Raw genomic sequence first — 7410 nt, 5'->3', positions numbered from 1 at the left:
AGAAGGGATTGCAGCATGACCATCCCCCCTGGGGGGTGATTTCTCGCTTTCTGTCTCTATGTCTCTCTCTGTCTGCCTGGCGAGCGCACGTACCCTATAGCAAAAATCTCTCTCAAAAAAAAAAAAATTAAAAGGGCCAGAAATGATAGAGACAAAGTTTCACCTATCCATAGTTATAATCTTTAAGAAGTCAACCAAACAGTGTAACAGAACTTCTACTTAAAACTACAGTCTGAAAGAATATTTGAGAATTAAAATAAGCCCGGACTTTCTCTTCAAAAGTCTTTGGGTAAAGAGAATTTTTAATTCCAAGACATATACATATGCTATTAGGCTTTAACTCTACACAAAATTGCTTCTTTTTTTTAATAGAGATTTTTGCTATAGGGCACATGCACCACAGGAGAGAGAAAGAGAGATAGACAGAAAGCAAGAAATCACCCCCTGGGAGGAATGGCCATGCTGCAATCCCTTCTCCTCCATTCTCCCCTTAGAATTTTTGGACATGTACATATACATACCCAGTTGAGTTTTAAGTGGTTTTTAAGCTGCTGGGTCTAGTACTCAAACCATGGTCAACTACGTGGGAGTCCAGAGATGTAACCATTATGCCATCTGTTGTTCCCTAAACATAGTTGCTTTTGAACCTTTTGGTTTTGTGAACAAAAAGACAAAGTCAGTTGTAAAGACTATTGTGTTGATATCACCAACATATCTGAGAGCAGTGGAGCAAATTTCTATGAAATTCAAAGCAGAGAGTGAAAAAGAGAGTAAGGGAGAGAGGTTCTATACTTAGCCAAGGTGTCATTCAAGTAACAAGAGCAGACAAAAATCAAAATATAATAATTCAGAGAATACTGTATTCACAAGCCCTTCCTAGAAATACACTAGATGAGAAGCTTCATCAAACCCAAAAGATTATGATGGAATACTGAAGAATGCTAAAGATAATTCATTGCATACCTAAAACAAAAGTGACAAAAAAGTGGAACAAGAGTTTTAGAAATATTTTATAATCTGACAAAGTAGAAATAGTATGATTAAACAAAGAAGAAAACAATAGGGAAAATAGAATAAATTCATTAATTGTCAAATAGAAAATAAAGTAGCACTTAAATTTAACACAACAAAGAGAAAAGAATAACTTGTCTTTATCCTTAGACAGTACAATGAAACTCATGAAGATGTCTGATAAAGAATTTAGAATATTCATAATGACAAAGCTAACAGAGATGGAAGAGAAGAGAGACAATGAAATGCAGAGGAAGCAGAAGAAAGGGGCTGACGAGTTCTAGGAGAAAAGGAAATTCTTACGAGATCTAAAAGAGCAAATACACACTACAAAAAAGAATTAAATGGACCTGTTAGAGATGAAGGCTATAATACAGAAAGTCAAAATCTCTTTTGAAAGTATTAAAAGCAGACTAGATCATACAGGAAATTGAATCTCAGGTGTAGAAGATAGAATCAATGGCCTAGAAAAATCCACCATGAAGACTGAGAAAATTGCCCCCAAAAATGAGAATAACACACAAGACATACTAGATACAATCAAACGTCCAAACACCCAGATAATTGGTATCCGAGGAGACAAAGAGACTCATACGGGTATTGATTATCTAATCCTTGAAATCCTGCAAGAAAACTCTCCAAACCTAGAGAGGCACTCAATGATCCAGTTCCAAGAAATACAAAGGACCCCAAACAGAATTAACCCAAGAAGATCTCCAAGATACATTATAGCCAGATTGACTGAAACCACAGACAAAGACAAGATACTAAGATTGGCAAGAGAGAAATGGCAAATTACCTAAAAAAGATATCCCATCAGGCTAAGAGCGGACCTCTTATCAGAAACAATGCAAGCAAGGAAAGAATGGGAAAATAAATTCAAAGTGTTAAAGGAAAAGCAGTTTCAACCAAGAATACTGTACCCGGTAGGATTATCCTTCATCTGGGAAAAAAAAAAAAAAAAAAAACAAGGACATTCTCAGATAAACAAAACCTGAAAGAATTTAACAACACCAGACCAGATCTCCAAGAATTTTTCAAGGGAGTGCTATTCCAGGAAAATTAAATACAGACACACAAAAATAAGAGTTTAAAAACTAAGAAAATGGTCAACTTAATCATAAGTACAAGTCTGGAGTTGAATATTATAAACCAGAGTTTAATCAGGAAGATCAAACCACAACAGAAGATAGATTAAGTACATGAGATGGAACTGGTGAAATAGTATTTTATGACTTTTGACTTAAACATTGCTGATTTTCTTCTAGGCTTTCTTTTCCGGTTTTAAGGATTTTTGTCCTGTCTTGAGCTGCTGATAGGCTCATGTACCTACTATCTGAACAGAATCCTAACCTGTTTCCTGGCTTTAAGTTTCAAGCAAAGTTCCTTAGCATTTCTTTGATTTATTAAAGCTAAAACTGCTTTTCTTGAAATTAAAAAATATATTAAAAATACTTATTAAATGACCATAGTAAGCTATATAGCATCAGCTAGGTGCTACCTTATAGTATATTCATTTTACTCAGAGTTTCACACCTAAAGTCAGACATGTATTCACAGATATGTACATACCAGCTGAACTTGCTATTGGAAGTAGTTAGATTATTTAAGAAATTTTGTGAATTAATAGTGGCAAAAAAGGAATGGAAAACAACTGTAGACACGTGACATAGTGTGAGAAGGGGGTGGGAAATGGCAGAGAGTGAGAAATAGTGGTTAAAAATATATATACATATATATATACATATATATATATATACACATATATATGAAACTAGAAATGGAAAATTATTGATGATAACATGCATGATTAAGCCACTGTGCAGTATATTCTGGATGGAAAATCACATTTGGTATGCCATGATGATGAACAGGGAATGAATGTAAATTAATTAATTAATTTTATAAAAAATGTTTCAGAAGAAAATTACAGTGCACTTGTAAGTTAAAAAAAGTTAACACAACAAAGAATTGATGCTTAAGTAAAGCAAAAAAAAAAAAAAAAACAAGGAAATTTCGAAACATATATTTGTAAAGACTATAAAGATCTTAGAATAAAGACAATTACAACAAAATATAAATCTTTCTAAATCTCAAAGAATTTAAAAGCAAAATATTTCCGAAGGCAAATGACTACATTGAGAAAGAAACATAGTAGGTATAGCATAATGTTCACAGTAACAATAACAAAATTTGGTCTCAGCATTATGACAAAGACCAAACCTATTAGTCAATGACTAGAAATAGACTTAAGTAAGCTATTAAGAGAAAAAAATTGAGAGTACTTTAAAAACCAAAGATTACCTCCATGCTTGATATAAGAGACACACTAAGTCAGTGATTCAAAAAACTAAAGCTAAAAGGATTGGCGAAGGTACTACAAGCAAAAAAGTAATCAGAAAGGGGGAATATAGTTCTACATAAGATAAAGCAGAGGTCAAGCTAAAAATTAGTGAAGACAATAATATTTTATAATGCCAAGGCTACAATTTACTATTAAGACATAGTGGTTACGAAATCTATGTAATAAATAACATAAAAGCCACATTCATGAGATAAAAGATGGAAGGAAAAACAGACAAAAATGCAATAATAATTAAGCCACAAATATAACACCTCTGTCCAATACAGGCCAAACAAAAAAATGTAAGTATATAGACCTAAATAAGATAGTCAATAATGTATATCTTATAAATTTATGTTGAGTTTCACACTCTGAAAGCAGAGATTTACCTTCTCATATTCACAAGGAACATTCCTGAAAATCAAACATATAACATGTCAAAGAAAAAAAATTCCATCACATAAAGAAGAAATTTACAAGACACATTTTCTGATACAGTGAAATAAAACCAGAAATTGACAAAGAATAAAAGTCCTTTCAACCTAAAAGCAATTTTTTAACTCTTTAAACAACTTTTAGAAAAAGACAGATAAAAAACAAAATTGCAAATTTTCAAAAAATGTTAATGAAAATATCACACAACTGAATTAAGTGGGTGGAATTAGGGTAATAATAAGAAAATTATTCATAATTTCACTACTTAGAGCAAAATAATAAAGGATGAAAATAAATAAATCCAGTTTTCAATTGTAAAAGAAAAATGTAGCAAAACAAAAGGATATAGTATAAATAAAAGCAGATATCAGAAACATCTATAAAGTTAGTAGTTAAATTATTATGTTGAATCATCAAATAAGAACAAGATAGAAAAACCAAAAATGTATCTAGTCAAGCAGAGAGTGAAAACATAAATATTCAAAGAAATGACAAAGGGATAGTAATCTCTGAGGCAGAAAAAATTATAAGAAGAATTTGCACAAATCACTTAAATAATCCAGATGGAATTCTAAGTTCCTAGGAGAGTGAATTTTGTTATTACTGACCCTACAAGAGAGGAGAAACCTTTGGTAGATCAATTTCCATGTAAGAAATAGGGAAAGTTATCCAAGAACAAAACAAACAAACAAAAAGATCAGGCCCACATGACAGAAAGGAATATGAGAAAATACACTGCTTGATTTCAGTTGTAAGTATCAATAGGAAACCATTATTACAAAACATATATTAGGAATGAAACACAGAACATAGCTATGAATCATATAGATATTAAAAGAACAAGAATAAAGCAATATTGTAAGAAAAATATGCCAATAAACTTGAAAATTAGATGAAATGGACACATTCCAAGAAAAGCACAAAGGACCAAAACTTAACAAGAAAAAGAAAAAAATATAAAGAGCTCCATATTTAGTAAAGGAATTCCACTAGTAATTAAAATGTTCTTTACACAAAAACACATCTATTCCCAGGCCTAGAAATGCTTTGGAGTGAATTCTACCAAACATATAGGGAGTAAGTTATACCAATTCTACATAAACTCTTTCAGAAAACAGAAACCAGTATTACTTTGATACCAACTCCAGACAAAAATATCATAAGAAAATTATTGACCAATATATCTCACAAACATAGATAGAAAAGGCCTTAATAAAATATTCACAAATTGGACCAAGTCATATATGAAAAGGATAAAATAAGGTAACAAATGGGGATTATTCCAATCATGCAAATTTAGTATAACATACAAAAATTGATTAATATTATATACCATATTAAGAAAATAAGAGCAGGCCTCTCAGGTCAAAATGGCGAGCAGGTCAGCCATTGTAACCTCAGGTTGGTAGCTGGATGGTATTCAAAAATGGCATTTTGATGCTGCAGGATTCAATAAACTTGGGTTAACGTGAACTGATACTACATATGAGAATAAATATATGAAAGAAGCCATAAGGAGAATTCCTGGGAACCTTTATAATGCAGGATGTTACACACTAAGAGAGCACAGGACCTGGCCATGAGGCAGCAGATATTATCTAAAGAGCAGTGAACAAAATACAAGGAGAATAAATTCTACCTGAAATCCAAAAAGGAGAATGGAGGAGAAGGGCTTGTGGTGTGGCCATCCCCTCTAGAGGGTGATTTCTTGCTTTCTGTCTCTCTGTCTTTTCTTTATCTGTCTCTCCAGTGAGCGTACGTACCCTGTATCAAAAATCTTTTTAAAAAAATTTTTAAAAAAGAAACTACAAAACAGTTCTTAGATAAAGAAAACCTACATAGTAGAACTGTATTTCATATTCATAGATTAGAAGACTCAGTAATGTTAAGATGGTAATTCCAAATAAATGTTAAGAATATGTAAATACTTCCTCCTCTGAGAGTTAAAATTTAACCCTGACTTCCATCTTGAGTAAGGGCTGGACATGGCCACATACTTCCAAAGAATGGAATATGGAAAGAAAGCAAAAGTAACTTCACAATGGAGAAACCCAGTAAATGCTATCTTAACCAAGTGATCAAGGTTAATGTCACCAATACATAGTCATGTGGATAGCATGTACACTCTGATATGATGAGAACAGCACTTACTATCTTCCCCGCCAAGAAAACAATAACATAATCCCAGTACAATCACAAGAAACACATCAGCCAAGCCCAAACTGTGTGACATTCTAAAACTGTCAGTCATAAAAAATCAAGAAGTGACTGATAAACTATTACACATCAGTGGAGACTAGAGAGGCATTACGAATACATGTAATGTGGTATTCTGAATAAGATTCTAGAAAAGAAAAAGCCTATTAGTAGAAAACTAATGAATTCAAATAAAGGATGGAGTTCACTTTACAGTAATATGTCAATATTGGTTTCTTAGTTTTGACAAATATACTAGAGTAATAAAATAAGAGGGGACCAAGCTTTTCAAAATGGATGCTATTACTTACATTCAGGTTACTGTTATCTTAGAAAGCATTGCCTATACTTTTTGAGGAACTATTACTATTTAAAGAACATTCATAACACTTGAAGCAAATAAATGGACAATTTCCCCAAAGGAAGAGGATATAACTACAGACTAAGAGAACATGGACTGGATTTCTGAGCAAGTCTGGCCTTCAAAGGGCCAACCTTTGAATCGTATAATGATGTCCCTAACATCAATCCTTCGTCAAGTGACATCTTCAGCTGTAATGAATTGTACAAATCCTCTTTAGTGGGACCATGACATGGTGGTCACTTGGGCTGTTTTCATATTCCATGTACACCTACTTTAACACATATATAAGACTGAAGTCTTTTTATTCTAACAACCTACACCATAAAAAGTTCATTTCTATTTGATACTTGGCAAATAAAAAGTTCCTTTTGTTTAAAGAATTATACACTTAATTTTACTTATTATTATTATTTCTAAATTTGCTGTAAGGCACATGAGCTCACCAGAGAGAGAGAGAGAAAGAGAGAGAGAGAGAGGGAGAAATTGAAAAAGCAAGCTAGAATGTCCAGGACTTGAATCACAGCCATGTGGGAGTCCAGAGCCTTAACCATCACCCCACCTATTTGCTCAAAATGTTTCTTTATGTTAGAATATAATAGTGCTAATCCACCAACATAAGGGCCTGTACCTTTGAGATGTTTTAGAGATGATAAATGATTGGCAGATCATTGCAGATTTCTCTCACTCTAATTACCTCATACTAATATCATATCATATAACCGACAAATAAGTCTTCAGGGTTAAGCATACTAGATTTTTTTCTCCTGAAACCCTAATTCCTTAGAAGACAACAAAGAACTTCTGCTTCTAATCCACCAAATAAACCAATCCAAATAGTTTATCAAAAATTTATATTTTTAATACTCTGTAATTTTATTTTTAACACATAAGCGTTTACCAAAAAAAAAAGAAAATTTAGTATTTTCTTATAATTATGCTAAAAACACTTTCAACTCTTTAACTTTATCCCAATGTCACACATAAAAAATTCTAATATTGGGCTATTCTTCAAATGTTCACTCACAGAGCACAAAAATCTTTTACAGTTTGTTTTGTTTTG

At 32.4% G+C, this 7410-nt stretch overlaps 1 protein-coding gene across 1 annotated transcript in view; it reads right to left on the bottom strand.

The window, feature by feature from the left end:
* Positions 1-7410, bottom strand: part of COL21A1 (collagen type XXI alpha 1 chain) — a 217897-nt gene that overhangs the window by 59599 nt on the left and 150888 nt on the right. The gene's annotated exons all lie outside the window — the stretch shown is intronic.

The sequence above is a fragment of the Tupaia chinensis genome, unplaced genomic scaffold, assembly GCF_000334495.1.
Source record: "Tupaia chinensis unplaced genomic scaffold, TupChi_1.0 Scaffold000256_1, whole genome shotgun sequence".
NCBI lineage: Eukaryota > Metazoa > Chordata > Mammalia > Scandentia > Tupaiidae > Tupaia > Tupaia belangeri.
The sequence above is the reverse complement of the archived record's forward strand: the minus strand, read 5'-3'. Positions and strand labels throughout refer to the sequence as shown.